The 21,287-nt window shown below is 47.3% G+C and overlaps 1 protein-coding gene across 1 annotated transcript in view; it reads left to right on the plus strand.

The window, feature by feature from the left end:
* The window catches only part of BAALC (BAALC binder of MAP3K1 and KLF4), a 102,433-nt gene that overhangs the window by 257 nt on the left and 80,889 nt on the right, over positions 1-21,287 (plus strand). The window lies entirely within an intron of this gene.

Raw genomic sequence — 21,287 nt, forward strand, 5'->3', positions numbered from 1 at the left:
CACACGTGTCACGTTGATGGGACTATTAAGGGCTCCCTTCCCCAAGCGACAGGGTGGGGGGAGCAGAAAACTCTCTTTAAATTTTACGTTTTTGTTTTTGTTTGTAAATTCATTTCAGCTCCTCCCCACTGACTCATTCGAGAGACATACCTGTCAGGTTATATGGTTAAGTCAAATCCTTCCTCAGAACAAGACAGCGTAGGGTGCAGGGAAACCACCTAACTCTTGTCCATGTTTACCAAACTCGGAGGGAAAACCTGCCTCTGTCTGTTATATGATGGGAGCAACAGGGCCTTTTCTGGCGGGTTTTCCCACCCTCCAGGGTCAGGCAGGACAGGAGGGCCTGGATTGTAATTCATTGTTTTAAAATAGACATCACCGGGCTGGCAGATCCCAGAATGGGATCCTAGGGAGATTTTTAAAGAGGCTTCTGTGAATTCATCAGATTTCTGTCCCCCTTAGGAAAGCTTGGGGGAGGAAAGGGATGAAGCAGAGATGGGGGTGATGCACGTCAGAGCCAGGGGACCGGATGTCAGGCTGTCACCAGAAGCCAGCAGGGAGGCGTGGCACAGACTCCCCCTTGGAGGCCTCAGAGGGAAGCACCCTGCCAACAGCTGGTTTCAGCCTCCGGCCTCAGGATTGGGAGGGACACATCTCAGCTGCTCCAGCTCCCAGCGTGTGCCCCTCTGCTCTGGTAGCCCTGGCGAGCTGGCACCATGGAGAAGGTCGCAAGGCTGGCAGAGCTCGAGGTGATGCCAGAGAAGCAGGCCTCCGCCAGCCCTGTGGCTGGGCTGCGGGCGGCATGCTGGGACCTCCGTGGGCCAGTCTCCCAGCCCCACGCTGGCCTTCTACCACAGAAAGAGCATTCAAGACTCAGCCAAGAGATTGCGTCAGAGCGCTGGGTCCCATGTCCTCTGGCTGCCTGTCGCTATGCAGCTCCCATTTCCACGTCGCTTGTCTGGAACATGGGGGGACGGGCATGACAACGCCTGGCCTGTCCATCTCTCCGGGTGCTGGCAAGGAACAGAGGAAACTGAGAGTGTCTCGTGAAACACAGGCACAGGGTTTCAGATGCACCCTGTTTGTTTCAGAGTTTTGGCCGAGACCCCACAGCCCAAGAGAAACAGGCAGCTGCTTATTGATGCAGGACTCACTAAGTGCTTATGAATCAGCTTTGAGACCTTCAGCTTGTCACCGACCTGGAGATCATAGACGAAGAGGCTGGGGGGGGGTGCAGCACTAGACAGGTGGGGAGCAGCTCTTCAGTGTGGGAGCTGTTGTGGGGTGAGGGGCTGCTTCTCCCCCTTTGCCTCGTATTGTCCCCACCATACGCCTAGTGAGACTCTGGCTTTGGTGTCCACAGAACGCTTGACAGGTGCCCTCTGGAGTTGGAGGGACACAGGGACTGATACTTGAGCCACATCTCAAACCACGAATGAGGGGCCTGGTTGGAGTAGCCCATCGTGCAGGACCCGGAGAAAGGTACAGGGCACTGAGCTGCACTGGTGACCACGGGGCTCAGAGAGAGCTTCTTACAGCTGCGTGAGGAGCCCACAGAGGACAGCTGCCATGGAGTTACCCTAGAAGGGACGCTGGCCTGAGGACCATCTGCAAGGCAAGGTGACCCCTGCAGTGTGACTCAGGATGGGGCAGACATCAGAAGCCAGGGGCCAGGGACGGTTATAAGTGGGCAGCTCGAGGAACATCACCAGTGTCTAAAATTCCCTCACAGAGAGACATCCGGGGAATCCGCAAACGCTCCCTGGGGGAGAGAGTAAGCATCCACGCAGGCCACACCCCTGGGTCCTGTCCTGAAACCACCGTGCTGATCAAGTACTGGACTGGGGCTGGCTACCCATTACTGCTCTCCCCTCCCTGCTCTGAGTCTGCGGGTGCCAGAACAGTATTTGAGTCAGGTGAGAAATGGGGAGAAGTCCTCCGTGCTTTTCCTCTTTTGTTTAGAGTTCCTGAGCCTGAGTCAGCCCTGAGTTTTACATTAGTTGTGGGATTATAGCTTTGATAGACTGGACTGGACTTTCCAATATCTGAAGAAGGAGACTATTCGCTAATCAATAGAGTGACTTGAAAAGCTGTGGAACTTCTCTCAGAATTCATCCCAGGACAGGGAAAAACACCCAGAGAGTAGTTGCTTAAAGAAGCAGTGGTCAAAAAGAATCAAGATTTGTTTCTGTTTGTACCATATTGCATCTTAAGCTTTTTAAAAAAGATTTTATTTATTTGAGAGAGAGACAGAGACAGACAGAGCACAGGAGAGGGCGAGAGGGGCAGAGGGGGAGAGGCAGAAGGGGAATGAGAGGGACAAGCAGACTCCCCATGGGAGCCCCAACCCCAGGACCCCAGGTTCATGATCTGAGCCAAAGTAAGATACTTAACTGACTGAGCCACTCAGGCACCCTGTATCTTACTCTTTTAACAAAGAGGTTATAGTTAGAGAAATGTTAACCTTGGAACCTCATTTCCTGGGAATAAAAGGATCAACAGAGCCCACTCTCCTTACTGTAGCTAAGTGGATATCCACATAAAGGGCATGTCATTAATTTTATTGAGAGTGAATCCTGAGTTGCCAGTGAGCATAGGTTTCCATTAAGGATTTCTGTTCGCATTCAAAGAAGGAAATGTGACTATTCCTTAAGTTGTGCTTTGCATGGCATTTGTGAGATAACTGGATAAGATTACAGTTAATCGATAAAGGTTTTTTAGGCAACTTGAAATGGATAGGATGCAGTAAATCATAAAATAGCATTAGAACAGCCTTATAGTTTACAAAGAATCCGACATATCTTGAGCACCACAAATTCCAGTGCTTCAGTCTGGTAATGCATTACTCTTGGTGTTAGCCAAGACTTCTTTGGGAGTAATAAAAACCCAACTCAGATCTGAAAGGGAATGCATCGGTTCATATAGCCAAGAAGTCCAAGGGTGGATCTGGTTTCAGACACGGCTGGATATAGGGCTGCTTCTCTCGCTCAGCTCTGCTGGTGATGCTTCACTTCATTCAACAAACTTTCCCCAATATTGTGGGGAAAATGTCTCCTAGCCCCTTCGATCTCACATGCTCAGCAACCATGGTAGAAAGTGAACTTGTCTCAGCAGTGTCCACAAAGCTACAAGCCCCAACGACAACCAGGTTATATTCCACCCTGAACCAACCTCTTCGGCTAAGACATGGAAAGCTCTGACTGGCCAGTTGGGTCATATGGCCATCTTGGGCCATATGAAGGAGGTTGTTGCACAATGGTTGACAGTCCGTTTAATGGACCTCACAGAATGGTCAAGAAGTTACTAGTAGAAGGGGACGGAATCGCATGCTGCCTTAGCACATGACAAGCTCCATTTTCTTCTTTATTCATAGAGACTATTCAGTTGGCACTTTCTAGGTCTGGAGTTGAAATGACGTCCCTTCACCCTGTGCCACTGTTGTCTGATTCCACTCAGAGTCAGCCTACCCATCTGAGCCCAAATCATGGAGGGACTGGCCTGGAAAGAGAACCTATTTTGAGTCCGTGTAGCTTTCTCCTTAAAGCATCAGGGTTTATTTTTTAAATCCATCTGTTGTTTATTTATACATTGTTTATACTTGTTTTAAGTTTTCTGTGAAAACAACTCATGTAGTTTCTGTTTTCCTTACTGGCCCCCAACTGACTGGAACACATCCCTTTGAGAACGACTACCACGTGTAGGGCTGGCTATGAAGGATGAAGTTTGTTCTTGGATCTGTGACACCTCGTTTCCAGGCTCTGACTCCCAGATGCTCCTGGCAGCCATCCTGCCACAGGCTCCACACCACCTTGCCAGCCTTCCGTTTTTTCCTCTCTGTCACCCACACCCCCGGGACTGCATCTGCTAGGTAACTGTACCTGGTCATGGATGTTGGTCAGATCGCCCAATCCCCTAGTTTCCAGCTAGCTAGTTGAAATGTTTCCCTCCCAGATAACCTACTTCCTTGGTTTAGATAAACATGTTTCTTAAGAAGGCCTTTACGGGATGTCAGAGATGGAGGAAATCTCAGTCCCGGGGGCTAACCAGAGGCTTCCATGCACATAGACACGGTCATCTCTCCTGTCCATGTGTGAGGCAACAGGGGGTGCTTGCGTGTTCCTTCCTCCTTTGACACTTTCCCATCCGGGCCAGTGGGAGTGTTAAAGCCCAGTCAGGCTAACGCATTCTAACGTTGGTTAGTGTGAGAGAGCAAGGCTGCCAGAGCCTCAGAGGCGTTATTTGTTAGAAATAGAACAGATTGTTTTTAGCCGGTACAGATAAATTAGTTTAATTTTCTCAAGCAGTCAGTTTAAACAAAATTTGCTAAGCTTTGTTTTGAGTAATTCAATGCAATTTGAACGATGAATTGTGTGTAACTGCTGTACATTTGGTCATGAACAGCTACCCCTTCTTCCCTTTAGCAGAGGATTTTATCTTCTGGGATTCTTTCAGACCCCCCAAGCATGTCTCTTTTCATGCTCAGCGATTAAACCTGCAATTTATTCCACCAATCCAGTAATTCAAATATTTCAAGACAGGGTCTCCTGGGTGGCTCAGTTTGTTAAGTGTCTGCCGTCGGCTCAGGTCATGATCCCAGGGTCCTGGGATTGAGCCCTGCATCGGGCTCCCTGTTCAGCGAGGCAGCTGCTTCTCCCTCTTCCTCTGCCTCTTCCCTGGCTTGTGTGCTCGCTCTTAAATAAATTAAATCTTTAAAAAATAGATTTCAAGATAGTATATGGAAGTCACAAAACACATGGTAGGCACTCAATAAATGGTAATTGGAAGAACAACTGTGTCATTTTTTTCCAAAAATGGTCATAACAGTCTTTCCCACCCCATCAAGAGGTGAGACCTCTGTGCTCCCTCCCCTTGAACTTGGATGGGATTTTGTGACTGCCTTGACCAGAAGAGTATGGAGGAAGCGATGCTCTCAGACTTCTGATGCTAGATCAGAAAAGGTCAGTCTCTTTCTCTCTCTACTTTCTCTGGAGCCCCGAGCCTCCATGTGAGAAGTCTGGTTACTTGAAGCCACCATGCAGGAGCGGCCATAGAGCAAACATTTCTGTATCTCGTGATATAGAGAGAATACGGTGGTTGAGGAGCTCCGCTGTTCAGCTATCAGCTATTGGAGTCTTCTCAGCCCAGGAGCCAGACACACGAGCAAACCTTCAGGGGGTTCTAACCCCACCCATCATCTGAGTGTAACCACGGGAGGGACCCTAAGGGAGAATCCCCAGGTCTGTGAGGTCGTAATAAATTATTGTTGTTTTAAGTCACTAACTTTTGGGATGATTTGTTATGTCCCAATGGCTGATATAACATTGAATATTTGTCAAATACCGACTGAGTCAAGCACTGTGCTAGGTACTTGGTGGAGGGTACCTCATTTAATCCTGACTATTCCTCTGAGATAAGCATTTTCACTCACCCTCAGAGAAGTTAAGTGATCTGTCCAAGGTCACCCGACAGTCTGATCTGGGGTCCAAGGGCCCAACCACTAAGACCAGCCCATGTAGCGTTCCCTTTGTTCATGACTTCTCTGCTGGGTAGTAGCATCTCCTCTGACCTCTCGCACAGGCACTCTGTCGCCCAGCAGCAGAGAAGCAGAGTGTGCAAGCAGAGGAGGGGCCAGCAGGGCCTCACGGATCCCAGATGATCACTTACAGCCAATGCTTAACCCCAATCCTATAGTTTTATCCCTTTAGCTTCCAGACTTTGTGTGGTGTTTTAAAAAATCCCCTTTGGTGGTGGCATTGGTGGGTAGAGGCCTATTATATCAGCCATTTATACTCAGTTTATAGGAAGCTTTCCTGTTGGAAAATTTTAACGGCAGCTGGGGGTAGGGGACGGAAAGAGAAAGAATGAAGGAAGGGAGAGAGGGAAGAAGGGAAAGAAAGAAAACAGTGAAAATGTGGAACAGACACCCAAAAGGAAAATGGTTCAGAGATTGGTGTGCCAGAGACAAAGATTCATTCCTGTATGAATGTATTTATTCATTGTTATTCAAAAACTCTATTGAATATCCACAACATGACTGGCTGTACATTAAATGCAAGAGATGGATATTTCCTACCCTCAGCTTATAGGAATAGAGATGCTTACAATGTATTACCAGAACCCTTGCTCCTCGATAGGCAGAAAGAGCAGGGAAGGCTTCCTGGAGGAGGTGACAGCTGAGCTGAGGCTTAAAGAACAGCAGTTCACTAGGCTGACAGGAAGTGGAAGGTATTAAGTGGAGGGAACAGCATGAGCAAGGGCATGGAATGGCATATGTAGGGGCCATGAGCAGTTCTGAGGTACTAGAAGGTAACATGCAAGTCAGGTTGTGCTGAGAGGTGAGCCTGGCTTGCAGGTCACAGAGAGGGCTGTGGCAGTCATTTACAAAGTTTGAATTTTGTCCTTGGATGATGGAGAGCCACTGAAATGTCTTCAAGGGGCTCCAAACAATCATTGTTCACCAGCTCTCCCTCTTCACTTCTGACACGCTCTGTGCAGCAGGATTTGTTGTCCAAATTCTACAAATTGAAGACTCCTCCCACTTAAAACCAAACTTGTTCAAATTCTAGTGGCAAAATCAGTGGGGAAAATGACCTACCAGGTGAAGAAAGTTTCCCATGCTGGGGTAGCTGGCTTGGCTCCCTACACTCCTGAGGTGTGGGGGCTCATGAGGGTAGGGTGGTGGCTTCAGTGTCCATGGCCCCCTTCCTCAACTTTTCCTTCTCTGAATTCCTTTGGCAATACCGCAATCACTCACTGGCACTTATCAAGTGCTACCCTAAATGATTAATTGATTTTTACTGTATAAATGCTAACTCTGGAACTAGACCATAAACTCCTTCAAGGTAGAAGTCTTGCTTTGAATATTTTGTGCCCTCATGTATCATTGGTTCAAAATGAGGTATGCCGGGCAAAGTTCTAGGGGCTGGGTAGGGAGAAAAGAGAGCCAGTCTACCTTTAGGGAGTTCACAGTCTGCCTGGGAGATAGATACGTAAACGTACTCATGGTTTGGGCCATCCTGCATCTATCTCTCCACTTTTCTCTTGAAAACCGTGTCGTACCCAAGAGATTTTCTTCACTCAACTTCAGAGGTGGCATCCAGGGTCTAGCCTCAATCCCTTATTCACTTCCAGGATTAGGCATGTGACCAATGGGTTGGGCCAGCTGAGGAGTCAGGTGCCTGCTTTCCTGCTGAACTTGAACCTGGGAGGGAGGAAGGCAGGACCTGTACAGCAGCACGCCTCCAGGGTCTGAGCCTATAATGCTCTCTCAGCTCTAGTCAGTCTGAGCTGAATTCGCAATAGAAACCAATAGAAAACATAGAGAGGTATTATGAGAGGGGTGTTACGGGATCATATACAATTGTGTTTCACAAATTGTGTGTGTGTGTGTGTGTGAAGGAGACTGTGTGTGTGTGTGTGTGTGTGTGTGTGTGTGATGGTTTCTGGAAGGAAGTGGTACCTGACCTAAATCTTGAAAGACCGGTAGGAGTTAACCAGAGCTCTTCCAGGCAGAGTGGCAGGCCTGTGCTTGCATCCTGCCATCAGAGTAGGTGAAATTCCAGAAGGCTTTAGGGCCTCTGCACTCTGTTCTAGGGCTTCCCCAAACATCTATGGAGGGAAAACAGTTTCAGAAGATGTTACTAGATAGGGACACCTGGGTGGCTCAGTCAGTTAAGCGTCTGCCTTCTGCTCGGGTCATGATCCCAGGGTGCTGGGATCGAGTCCCACACTGGGCTCCCTGCTCAGCGGGGAGCCTGCTTCTCTCTCTCCCCCCTGCTCGTGCTCTGGCATGCTCTCTCTTTTTCTTTCAAATAAATTATTTTTTTAAAAAAAGAAGATGTTACTGAATAGATGTGCAGAGAGAAAACTGTGAACAAAATTGCTCTCCTTTCAGCATTGGTGGTGATAGGGCCTTTAATATATTAACGTGCATCCAACAACAGAATCCTTTGTCGGCAGAGCACAAATCACACTCTCTGCATTGAACAGTTTTGGAAAGTTTATAAAGTGCATTTTTCTATGTGGTGTGGAGTAATAAATCACTCAGTAATACTTAACAACCTGCCATCTGGGTTTGTAATTGGTGACACTGTTGTAAAACCAAATTACATTGTACCAAAGACAATATCAATGTGATCGAGTGGGTAAACAACAGCATGATGGATTACTGGAGCCTTGTCAATAGTTCCTGCATAATTCAGCCTTTCTCTGTTGCACACGAAGGGCCCTGAAGCAGGCATTATTCTGTAATTCACTGGAATACAGTGTAGATGGCCTGGATCGGTGGAATGCACCATGACAGTGTATGCATGCTGGCTCAGTTAGCAGAAACAGCCACGAGATGAGCCCATTATTTTATTAATTTTATTAATTATGCGACAGGCTTTTGCAGAGACTCGGCAGGAGACCGTGCAGAGGGACAGGCCGTGGCAGGCTCAGCAAGTTGAGATTTCATCCTCAAGGTAATAGGAAGCCTTCGGAGGCTCCTAACCAGTGGGGTGTGGTGATCAGGTGTACTTTAGAAGGCCCGTTCACAGAGGATTTGAAGTGGGGCTGATGCTGGAGACAAAGAAACTAGGTAGGAAGCTATTTCAGTGGTGGGGGAAGCAGTCACAGCGGGCCAAACTGAGCGAGTGGTGATAGGAACGGAGAGAAGGCAGGGCCTGAGAGACATTTAGGAGGCAGAACTGATTGACTTGGCTCTGGAGCAGCTGTGGGGATGATGAGGGCAGGGTGGGGGGTGGGGAGTGGGAGGACGACCTGCGACTTTTGGCTCCTTCAGCAGTGCAGACAGCTGTGGCCCTACAGTTAGCAGACGGCCTAGTAGAGAGGGAGCACTGCACAATAGAGCTCACTTTGAATCCTGGCTGTCAACCACGTAGTGCCGTGGCCTTGTGCAAGTGAGCGGGCATCTCTGTGCCTTGGTTTCTTCATCTGTAAAATGGGATGATAGTACCGCCAGATTGCCAGTATGAAATGGCACATGGTGGGCTTGAGAAGTGGAAGCTACTGCTCCCGGTGTCGCGAGCAGTTTAAAGAGACAGGCAGTCTCATTTTACAGACGTTGCCCTTGTGCTGACTTGGGCGGCTACACGGGGGTGTCCAGTAGGATATGAGATATACGAGTATGGAAGTCGGGAGGAAGACCAGGGCTGGGCAGAGAAACGGGGGCCATCAGCCTTTCGGCATTAGACCTCCGCAGGGGAGTAAAGGAGAACAGGCCGAGAGAGTACGGACAGGGAGGGGACCGGAGGGCCTAACAGAGGACCTGGGCGCAGCGCCACCACCCGGCAGCAGAAAAAGGCACGCCAGGAGCCCCCTTACCCATGGTCTCACTTTGGGTGGTTTCAGTTCCCCACAAACCACCGCGGCCGCAGCAAATGATCCTCCTGACCAATCATCACACGGTCAGTGTAGCCTAACCCTGCGCCAAGACGCCTGTGTCATTCACGTGACGTCATCTCACGTAGGCGGTGTAGCATCTCACATCCTCCCAAGAACAGGGGTGAGTACACACAGTAAGATATTCAGAAAGAGAGGGACCCCGTTCAGGTAACTTTCATTACGGCGTGTTGTTGTAATTGTTCTGTTGTTGTTCATCGGCTGTGCCTGATTTACGGACGAAACTGCAACGTAGACATGTGCATCCAGGAAACAAACGTGCTGTGTATGGGGTTCGGTACTACCGGTACCGGTTCGGTACTACCCTCGGTTTCAGGCATCACTGGGGGTCTTGCGGCGTGTCCCCCCCGCTGATAGGGGGGCGGCTACTGCAGTGATGAGGAATCGGAAGGAAGCGTAAACTGGAGTCAGAGGGCCTGGATTTGAGTTTCAGCTCCACGGTTTACCAGCTGTGTGATCCTGGGTAACCCACATAATCTCGCAGGCTTCAGTTTTCTCATCCATAAAATGGGAATGCTACTGATACTAGCCACTTCAGGAGGCTTTGGTGGACTAAAAGTATGTGAGCTCGTTTATCCTAGAAAGCTTTATAAGTGGTTCCATGTGATCATTTTTCCCCCTCTACATTGAATCAGCCTGGTTCTAAGAACAAGGTAACTTTAAGAAGCACTCTATGACTCTGGCCTCACTTGCTTGGTAGAAGTTCCCGTCCACTTAAATTCCTCCCAAGCAGTTCTGAAGTTGCTGGGCTAGAGGTACCACCAAAGCGTCTGTTTTGCTCCGTGCAAGGAGCTTCAAGCCCTTCCAGGGAAATGGCCCCTTATCACAGGCCCTCCCATTTTCACCTATTTGTCCTCACCTCCTTGGCTACAGCTGGTGGGACCAGGGCTGGGCCCTGCTCCCAGTGTATCTGATGGGCCAGCAACTCCCCAAGCCTCCCCAAGGGTCCATGCCCTGGAGACTCACCTGTCTCCTGTGCGGAAGTTTGGACTCAGATGCACTGGATGGGAGTGGGAGCTTTGGGAGCAGAGTGAGGGTAGCTCATGGCACACCTCACCCCCTTTGGGGGCAAAGGTGCCTGGTGCTTGGGAGAGGCTGCTCTGCCTCCAGCTGTTTTCAGTTTCCTTTCTTCCGTGCCTTCACTGTAAACTGCCACTGGTTAAGGTAACCTGGTAGTGTGGCCGTGTCTCTCAGCTTAGAGGAGCCTGATTGCCATGGGAGAATGTCAGGGTCCCTGCAGAGGTGCGGGGTTTGCTCAGAGTAAAGTGCATCAGCTACTCTATTTGAAAAATGGAAACGCCATGACATCTACTGACTAGGGGCTGGTAAGCGGGATCATGGCACCCACACCACCGTGAGATCCTACAGCTGGAAAACGGTACAAGGAAACCCTTTATATACTGATATGGAGTGTAATGACTTTTCTAAATCTAGAACCCTGAAATTATACCAACCACTTAAACAGTCACATCAGAAAAAAAAAAAAAAAGTCTTGAAAATGTGCCTTATGAAGTTGAGCAGTCCCGGGTTCATTTTTGGCTCCAGAATTTATTGCTGTGTATTATCGAACAAGTTACTTGACCTCTCTGAACTCGGCTTTCTCATTTGTAAAATAAAAACAGTAATGCCAGCCTGATAGGACTGTTGCAATACACCACCCTGTGTGGCCCATTGCTGCCATTCAACTTTTTTCGGCTATTGTCATCGCCAATTTTTCCACAAGGCCCTTAACATTTCCTTCCTAGCTTGTCCCGTGCTCCTTAAGATGCAAAATTTCAAAGCAGTGCTATGTTTTGTTGGCATTTTTGTCCTCTTTGTTTGTTTGATTTTATCCCATATTCTCCCCAGGATAAGGGCTATGGAAGTTGGGCCCGGTAAATTAGAATCAACCTCCGCTGTGCTCGAGATTAGTCTTCTGTTTGAAATGGGCTCATTGTCTTTGGACCCAGCCTGTGCCTGACCATCTTCCTTTGGAGTGAGTTCTTCCAGTCCCTTCTTAGTCCTTTCTGCAGAATCCTGACCGCCCACCCATGGATTCTCTAAGCCCTTCTAAATGCCTGGTGAATACATTACCCAGTGATGTTAGTTATTATGGTCCCCACTTCCCATCCTCTTCGGTTGCAGTATTGGATGCATTATAGTCACGGAAGTGTGACCAGGATTCAACACAATGATGGCTCTGGGGCTCAGGGGCTGGATAGACTAGGGCCATGTTGCTTCTAACAGGAGAGAGACAGGATCCAAGCCAACTTGGTCCATGTATCTTGCTGGCACTAGGGGGTGCTATGTTGTTTAGATATTTTCTTAAGTTATGTTTTAGCTTTTGAAGGGATGGGCCTGCTGTAATCATATCTTGAGTGCACAGGAAAAGCTACAGGAATATGATTATGGAAAGGAAGGCCAGGTCTGTGTGTCTGGTTTTCTTTCTGTGGGGGAGCGAGTGTTAATGCAGATTCCCAGGCTCAACCCCCAGAGCCCTGGCTCAGTGGGTCTGGACTGGGACCAAGGAATGTGCATTTTAGTAACTCAGGTGATAGTGGTACGTGTGTTCCAAAGGCCAGACTTGAGAAAGCAAAACACAGGGGTTGTTTGCTTGTTTTAATCTCCTTTTCCTATCTGTTTGTAAAAATGTGTCTGCTGACCCTCACTCATGGTGGTGCTGCCCCTCCTGGGCCTGCCAGTCTCTGCATGTGTACTCTGTGTTACATCTGCATCTGTGGGAATCTCCCAGGTTTAAATTGGGGGTGCTCTCTTCAGGAAGGATTTGCATCTGTTTCCACCAAGCGCTGCTGCCTTGGAACCTCTCCTGCCTTGGAACCGCTCAGCCGTCTTCTAGAATGGTAGCCTAATGCAAGAATCCAAGGCTCGGCTCCTCCTCCTGGCTCGGGTTGTGTCTGGATCGCGCCCTTGCTGCCACCGTGTGCACAGAGGACGGGTCTGTTCTTCCCTGCCTGAACACTGCTTGTAGCCCGAATTTCCACTTCTGGTCTGCTCCTTTTTTGGGGGAGGGGTCCCTTGGCAACTTCCCTGATCAGTGTTGCTTCAGTAATTTTGCTTTCTCTGTAGTTGTTTGCAGCAGGAGGGCTCCCCAGAATATTGAGTCCAGCACATGACCGGTGGAAGTCTTTATTTTCAAACATAGACGGGCTTGTTCCTGTGAGATAAAAGGGTAACACGTCCAACGTGGGCGAGTTATTCACCGTGCAGAAGTAGTTTGGCATCCCACACCGTAGGAGGGTTGAAGGAGCCAGGAACACGCCAGGAGACGGTCTGTGCATTACTTTTCACATAATTGCCGGTGTATTGCACTGGGTTCCACCCTGGTATCTTGTTGAGGCCTGACAAGGCAAGAAGCAGGGTCCCAGAAAATTCTACAGTGTTATTTGTGTCTGCACCTATCTTTTTCTTCCCACTCATTTTAGGGAAGGGGGTGTTGCTCTCATATTAACATCGGTCCCCACTCTGGGGGTTTAGGATTCCATTCCTCTAATCTTCTCAGGGACTTTGCTCCTTCTGGAATCCTCCCTCTGCTACACCATCAGCTTCTCTCTCCCTCTCCACCCCCCGAACCTTGGTAGACAACTCTCATGCCAAATGTGCTCCATTTCCCATCTTTAAAAACCCACCCTTGACCAAGCTACCCTACCCCCACTATTCTAATCCCCTTTAGAACCAAATACCTTAAAACACGTGGCTATACACACCCCTATTACTTCTTCACTTTCCATTTACCTTTATTTCTCTTTGGTTTCTATTTTTAGTGAGGTGATTCACATGCATTTTTAAGCCAAGTAGTTCTATAAGGCTTATTATGAAAAACAGTCCCCTGTTCTGCTTCCCCCATCAAAGACAGCTACTTATAACTCTTTTTGCTGATTTTCTTTTTGGCATTTGACTTGTGTTTTTAAATAAAATGCTAGTATCAAGTTCCTTCTTTTTTTTTTTTTTTTAAAGATTTTATTTATTTATTCAACAGAGAGATAGAGACAGCTAGTGAGAGAGGGAACACAAGCAGGGGGAGTGGGAGAGGAAGAAGCAGGCTCATAGCAGAGGAGCCTGATGTGGGGCTGGATCCCATAACGCCGGGATCACGCCCTGAGCTGAAGGCAGACGCTTAACCGCTGTGCCACTCAGGCGCCCCATCAAGTTCCTTCTTGATCCCTCAATTTCAGGCACTTTTAGGCAATTTTATCTACTGACTCCCCCTTAGAGACAGTGAGGATTTGACTCTCATTTTTTCCATCTTTCCTTCCTCTTCCCACAGCACTCACATATACTCCTACATCAGGGTAAGGATATGGTTACATTACAGTTTTGCTTGATTCAAAAATCAGTGTTTACTTTATTATGATACAGAAGGGCTGGACCATGTCATAAATCTAGATGGCTTTTTCTTTCTTACACAATCTTTAATTTTCCTTGGGAATGCCTTTTTTTTATTTGCTTAGTTTCCATGTACTTATTACCAGTTCAACTTCAAGCTGTCACTATTTAACTCTCCTCTCAAATCATTTAGATATAGCTGTCAATTTTGTTTATCCTTTTGAGGAAATCTCTTCTAGAACCTTCTGACCTTTGCAAATTTAGCTCTTTTCCAGTCTGCCTTCCTGACCTGGTGTAGGTGGCAGTGTCTCTTAGGACGTCCCTTCACCATCAGCCTGGGGATTCTCTTCATCTTTTTCGTCAGTCCTGAGTCCAGACTCTTCTTCCTTCCTATTTTTGTGGGACACATCTTCCAGTTACTTCTTGGGAAAAGTGGATGGGAGGTAAATGTGGGGGGACCTTGCAAATGAAACTGCCTGTATTATTTTTTTTTTAAAGATTTTATTTATTTATTTGACAGAGAGAGACAGCCAGCGAGAGAGGGAACACAAGCAAGGGGAGTGGGAGAGGAAGAAGCAGGCTCATAGTGGAGGAGCCTGATGTGGAGCTCGATCCCACAACGCCGGGATCACGCCCTGAGCCAAAGGCAGACGCTTAACCGCTGTGCCACCCAGGTGCCCCGAAACTGCCTGTATTCTAAGCTTTTACTTAATAGATGGTTGGGCTGGGTATAAAAAGAATCTAGGTTAAAATAACTTCTTTAGAATTTTGAAGGCAGCATTCCACTGTCATCTAGCTTCCAGTGTTATGATTGAGAAGTCCAAAGACATTCTGACTCTTAACCCTCTAAATCTCACCTCTTTTCTCTTGAGAAACCTGTAGGCTCTCAACTTTGTCCCCAGTGTTAATGAAATTTTATGATGATGTGCTTCGGGATAGGTTTGCCTTCATCTATTTCAACAATTCATCTCTAGAAAATTTTCTTTTCTTTTTTTTTTTTTTTAAAGATTTTTTATTTATTTATGTGACAGAGAGACAGCCAGTGAGAGAGGGAACACAGCAGGGGAGAGGGAGAGGAAGAAGCAGGCTCATAGCAGAGGAGCCGGATGTGGGACTCGATCCCGGAACGCCAGGATCACGCCCTGAGCCGAAGGCAGACGCTTAACGACTGCGCTACCCAGGCGCCCCTAGAAAATTTTCTTGAATTATTTCACTGATGATTTCCTTCCCTCTGTGTTTTCATATCTCTTTTTGGGATTCCTATTATTTGGATATTCGAACTCCTGGACAGTCCTCTAATTTCTGTATATTTTCTTTCCTATCCTCCATCTTATGGCTTTTTTGCCTAAATTTTATTTTTCGAGCGCTTTTACTGAGTCATTCTACCATCTTAAATTTAATTTCCAAGGGCTTTAGGTTGTTGTTTGTTCTCTGAAGTCCCTATTTTACTTGCAATCTGTTTTTCTTTCATGGTTGTAGCATCTCCTCTAATATCTCTGAGGATACTAAATATATATCATTTTCTGGAGGTTTTCTTCCTCTTACATAGTCTTTACTTTCTCCAAGTAGCTCTTTCCTATTACATACTTTCTTCAGATATCTTGTAATAGTTGCTATCTGCTTATGCTTGACAGTGGGAGCCAAAAAAAGCTGATTTGAAGCTTTGTTAACATGAATGGAGCTTATCAACTGTGAGCTTCACAGGAGGGCAGTCTGGCCTGGCTGTTCACTTGGGTAACCCTGATGCAGGTATCTTGCCTCTGGACTGGACAGTTTCCCAACAGAATCTTCCCTGCCTGCGTTCTGGAAGGTGAGGAGGGGAAGAGCCCTGGGGAGTCTTGCACACGTAAGCATACAGTCGCTTCATCTTCCTGCTTGGTACCCCAGCCTAGAGACCCATTGTTTTATCTTTCCAGAAAATGAAGCCCAACTGAGGGAGAGCAGCAAAAGACTACTCAGGACATGGTGGGGGTTCTGCAAATAACAATTATTATTATTATTTTTTTTTTTTAAAGATTTTTCTTTTTTTTTAATTTATTCGACAGAGATAGAGACAGCCAGCAAGAGAGGGAACACAAGCAGGGGGAGTGGGAGAGGAAGAAGCAGGCTCATAATGGAGGAGCCTGATGTGGGGCTCGATCCCATAACGCCGGGATCACGCCCTGAGCCGAAGGCAGACGCTTAACCGCTGTGCCACCCAGGCGCCCCATATTTTTAAGACTGCTTTCAACCAATTCTCCTTGTTCCAGTGCCAGTTCCCAGCACCCTTGCCTTACCTCCAGTTTTAAAGTTTCCTGGTGCCGCCAATCTTTGAGACTTTGAAAGTGTAAATTGTGTTGGTTTTAGGCTTCTTCACTACTGACTCCGGATCCAGCTTTCCTCAGTCTGCTTAGTCAGTTAAAGCTTATCTGTGCGATTTTCAGCTTTCAAAATGTTGTGGTGATTTTGTGCTCTCCCCTTCTCACCATCCTTCTGGGTTTATGGTAAAGATAGTCATGTTATTGTTGTTTCTGTGGGGTTTCAAGAGCGAGTAAAGTTGGACGTGCGTGTTCACTTGCTTATTAACCCACCCTCTGGGTCTGGCTCCACCTCCACAGACACCTCTCTCACCAAGGTCCATGTTCCCAAATCCAGCACGCTGTTCTTCGTCCCTGACCTGCACAACCTCTCAGCAGCTTTTGTCAAAACTGAATGCCCTCTTCTGGGAGGTCCTTTACTCTTAGCTTCTGGAACACCACCTCCCAATTCTTTGATGTCCCCTTCTCAGTGTTCTTCTCAAGCTCATTTTCTTCTACTCATCCTCTGAAGAGTGGTTTCTTCAGAGCTGGTTCCAACCACCCTCCCTTCTCTCCCTCTCTGCTCTCTTCTCTCTCCTTAGGGAATCCCACACTTTTGTTCGTGGCTCCAACACTGACCTTCCTTGATCTCCCATCTTCTCTCAATTCAAAGCATCTAACATGGAACTCCTGATTTTTTTTTCTACATTTATTTCTTGTCAGATCTTCCTTACTCACCCTGCCACTCAAGCAGAAATCAGAGTCATTCTTGTTTTCTTCCTCTTCCTTACGCCTGACATCCAAACCATCAACCGGCCTTCCTGACTCTACCTCCGTAACGTGCCTCCAGTCTGCCCGTTTTCCCCGTCTTCACTGCCGCCTTCCTGAGCCCATGAGCTGCTGTCATCTGTCTCTCACTTTGATGATGGCAACACTCTGGGAACTGGTCTCCCTACTTTTTCTCTTGGCTCCCTAAAAATCAGTTCTCCACACAAGAGATCTTTTAAAAACCAAACAGCAGACTACTTTCTCTTCTGAGAAAAATACTTTGTGTTATTCTTGTAACAGGATCCATACTTGTTACCATGTCTCCACCAGGCACCGTGGCTCCTCGGTGGGCTCCCTTGTTATTTCCATGGATGCCACCACTTCCTCTGGGCGCTGCAGTCTCCTGCTAGGAGCCCTAGACACGCCAGACCACATACCTCTCCTAGTTTTCTATCTGTTTCATTTGGTTAGTAGAGTGCCAAAGGAATGACATTTATGCCCTAATATCAGACAGCTGTAAAATTTTTAAAAGTCTTGTTTATTGAAGTATAATTGACACATATTAGCTTCAGATAGACAATATAGGGATTCCATATCTGTACATATTGTGAAATGATCACCATAGGAAGTCTAGTTACTATCCATCTACTCTCAGCAGTGATCAGGTATGCAGCGCAGTGCCATTGTCTGTGGTCACCATGCTCTACATTACATCCCAGGGACTTATTTACTTTATAACCGGAAGTTCTACCTTTTGACCACCTTCACCCATTTCGCCTACTTTCCGCCCCCCACCCCTGGGAACCACCACAGACAGCTTCGAGTGGAACTACTTTCTCGTTTTGCTTCCAGCCGCCTCCTTTCTACAGGCTTTGGGCTCAAGTTCATAGAGGAGGAGAGTTCGGAGGCCTGGGGACACGCGTGGGGCAGGAGGTGAATCTAAATAACCACCGAGAGGCTGCACTCAGCACCTTCCTTCTTTCTGACGGCTAAGACTGTGCTTTTGTTTTTTGGTTTTTTAAGATTTTATTTATTTGTCAGAGAGAGAGAGAGAATGGACATGCAAGGGGAGCAACAGGCAGAGGGAGAAGCAGGCTCTTCATTGAGCGGGGAACCCGATGCGGGACTCGATCGATCCCAGGACCCGGAGATCAGGACCTGAGCCGAAGGCAGACGCTTAACTGACTGAGCCACCAAGGTGCCCCTAAGACCTTGCTTTCTGAGCAAGCTTGCTTTCCCCAAATCTTCTTCCCAGGAGGCTTTCAGTTTCTGAAGTAAGTCGAGCTCCCCCGAGCTTTGTCCAGAGAGATTTAGATATTTAGCTTTAACTTGTTCCTCACCATGACCACTTATTTTCTTTAATTCTCTGATCATCTCCCCACCCTACACCTTTTCCCCCTAAAATGTCTCTGTACATTTTTGAGGGACCAAAAGAGATATACTGTTCTTCCTGTATAGGGCTTATTCAGGAAAGTGCCTTTTCTCTCTTTTTTCTTTTCCCCACAATCCTAATTCTATTCTTATTTGAGATGCTTTGATAAGCATGAAACAGCCTGCTTTCTGACCTGTGATGGCAGCAGGTCCCTGAAATTCCTAAGTGAGTTGCCAGCTGTTAGCTGAGAACTTGAAATGCACATCAGTTAATTCAACCTCATGAAGGAATCTATCAGGAGGTAAAATCAACAATGCAGATAATCAAAACATTCTACCAGCCCACACATATTTTTACTAGCTTGTTTCTCCCCAGAGCTGCCAGGATAAACGCCCTATGCAATATAGATAATCAACATAGAAATCAAATCATTGTTCTCGTATTCATGGCTTGTTCCTGGATTTGGTCACATGACTGTTTACAAGAGAGTTCTAAAGTGTGGAGTATTTTTCACCATATTTCCAGTAACTGCTCTATTTTTGTCAATTCTGAATAGGATTACTAACAGCATAGACACTGCTTGGAACTGGAAAATTTCTCCCAAGGCCCTAATAATCTTCATTGTTCCTCTTGTGAATAGTAGGAGCACATGTAGCTTTTCCAAATGGGGTTGCCCTTGGAGATGACCTCTCCTTAGATGTTTTCAGGTAGCCAGTCCCATCTGAACAGCTCTCACATAGACGACTGGCAGGGTGATCAATGGGTGCACTTCAGTGTCGCTTAGACCTGCATTTAAGTCTTGGCTTTGCTATTATGGTTGACGTTGGACAAGTCATTTAACCTCTGTAAGTCTCAGTGTCTTGTTATAAAAATGGGGCTTTTAATAGCACCTACCTGCTAGCGTTGCTGTTGCTGTGAGGATTAAATGAGCTAATCCATATGCAAAGTGCCTATTATAGAGGGCCTGGGACATTTAAGCGCTCCATAAATGTTAGCTAGAATTAGTTATAGGAGTTGGGTAAAGGATCACTGCCTCCTCCCTGAGTGTAACTGCTCCAGTCTGGGAAGCCTGTCGGCGTGCACCAAAGGTCCATCTGATACGCTGTTTGTCGGAAGGGGCGTCCTCACAGGGGTGGTCACCCTCCAGAGTCCCCAGCTGGTTTCCAGGGTTACCTCTGGGTGCAAAATGCAGCTGCATCCATGCCAAGAGCTGGTCCTGCCTATGAGCTCTGCCTCCGGCCAGAGGTGGAAACATGAAGGGAGAGGTGCCTCCATACATTCGGGGCCCCCCTGGGGTTCCCTTAGCTTGTTCCCACTCTGTTTTGCTCTGAGGAGGCCAGGGCTTTAAGGACATTGAAGGAGAACATGTAAGGTCAACCCTGCGATGTCAAAAGTAGGACAGGAAGAAGACCTGGCCATCCCCGTCAGTCAAGGAATAACAGTGATGAGAATGGAACAGTTTTGAAGATTAAAACAATAGCTATAGCCTCTGTTGAACACTTGCCGTGTGTTAGGACTTGTGTTCACTTGTGTTCACTGTCCCCTCTTCTCAGCGACACTGTGAGGCCGGTACTGTGCTTATGTCCATTTCATAGATGAGAGCGAGGCGCCGAACAGTGCCTCTGGCCTCACGTGAGTAAACATTGGAGTCAGAATTGGAACACAGGTTCGTTCGAGGGGGGAAAATGCACAAAGCATTCTAAATCCTTGATTTAATGACGCTGAAATGCAGGCAGAGTCAGATCGACCCACTCTCCTGGGCAGTGTATTGGGAGTTTCATGCCGATGGACAACTTCTGTCTTCCAAGTGCCTGCCAGGCTGCCTCATCTGCTCCCCCATCTGCTCCTGGGTGCCCAGCTCTCTCAGGAGACCGTATTTTCGCTGGGTTATTACAAATGAGAGACCCGGTGTCTGCCCTGCTTATGTTTTTCCTTCCTTCTCTTTACTATAATCAGGAAGTCATGTTTTTCATTTAGGATAAGGCGATTACTTTTCTGTTGACCAAAGACTAGCAGAAAACAAACTGAACCTCCTCTCCATGTTAATTTTACAAGGACAGGATTGTGAGATGGCCTGACTTCCCTGCATCTCACCCCTGTCTCTTCCATCTATACCTTCTCTGATGAAGGCGGTCAATCCCAATGGCAACAGCCAAGATGGCGTCGACAAACTGACTGTGGTCCTTTTCCCCCTCATCTGGGGAAGATGAACAAAAGTCACCATCCGTTCCCCTGAGCTTTGCCATGCTATGGTCTAACGTTATATATAAGTACAGTTAACAGCTGTCGCACCCTAAGGAACAATATAATAACTACAAAAAGTAATTTGTATTTTTTTACTTGCCTGGGACTCATTTTTATTTGCTCTGCCTCAGTCAGGCAAGCAACTCTTTGCAAAGGGAAATGAGTAAGATACAGCACATCTCTTTACTGATTGGAGGTCCAGGTTAAAGTGTCCTACAGGTAAGCAAACAGCAAACAAAACATTGTATGTGCTTTCTTTCAGAGAAAGTGTCTCAATGATCTGGCCTACTCTGGGCAACATGAACATTTCTGAGAAAGGTCAAGAGCCCCAAGCCACAGTTTGCCTCTATGCTCCAGGCCGTGGTCAGAGGTGAGGAGAACGTTCTGTTCCTGTCCTCGAGCTTTGCCTTGAAAACCCAAACCCTGCACTCCTGGACTCCTGGCATTGTAAACTCGCAGTCCCCTGCCAGCAGCAGCAGACAGAATCTATTCCACCTCCTTCACTTCCTCTCTCTTCATTAGATTATATTCTGACAAGTGCCTGCTGCCTCTTTTTCGATTCACATGCTGTCAGGATCTCCCTGGGTTCGACGTGAAGTTTCGATCAGAGAGAGCTGATGCACGGAATGACTGTTGTTCTTAACAAACACTGCACTTAATAAAGACAGCAGCTTGCAAAGCCATAGAAAATGCTATTTCTCCAAACTCTGGAAGAAGTTACAACATGCCCTTTCTTTGCTCTAAAGAGAAGGAAGCCTCCCTGGATGGAGTGAAAGATCTAGGCTCTAATCTTCCTCTTCCTGACATTTAGAATAACCTTTGGCAAATGATTCAACCTGTCCTTGTTTCAGGTGAAGAGGAAGTACACTGAATCCACCACGTGTGATGCTCGGGGACACAGT

The sequence above is a fragment of the Ailuropoda melanoleuca genome, chromosome 9, assembly GCF_002007445.2.
Source record: "Ailuropoda melanoleuca isolate Jingjing chromosome 9, ASM200744v2, whole genome shotgun sequence".
In the NCBI taxonomy this organism is placed as follows: Eukaryota; Metazoa; Chordata; class Mammalia; order Carnivora; family Ursidae; genus Ailuropoda; species Ailuropoda melanoleuca.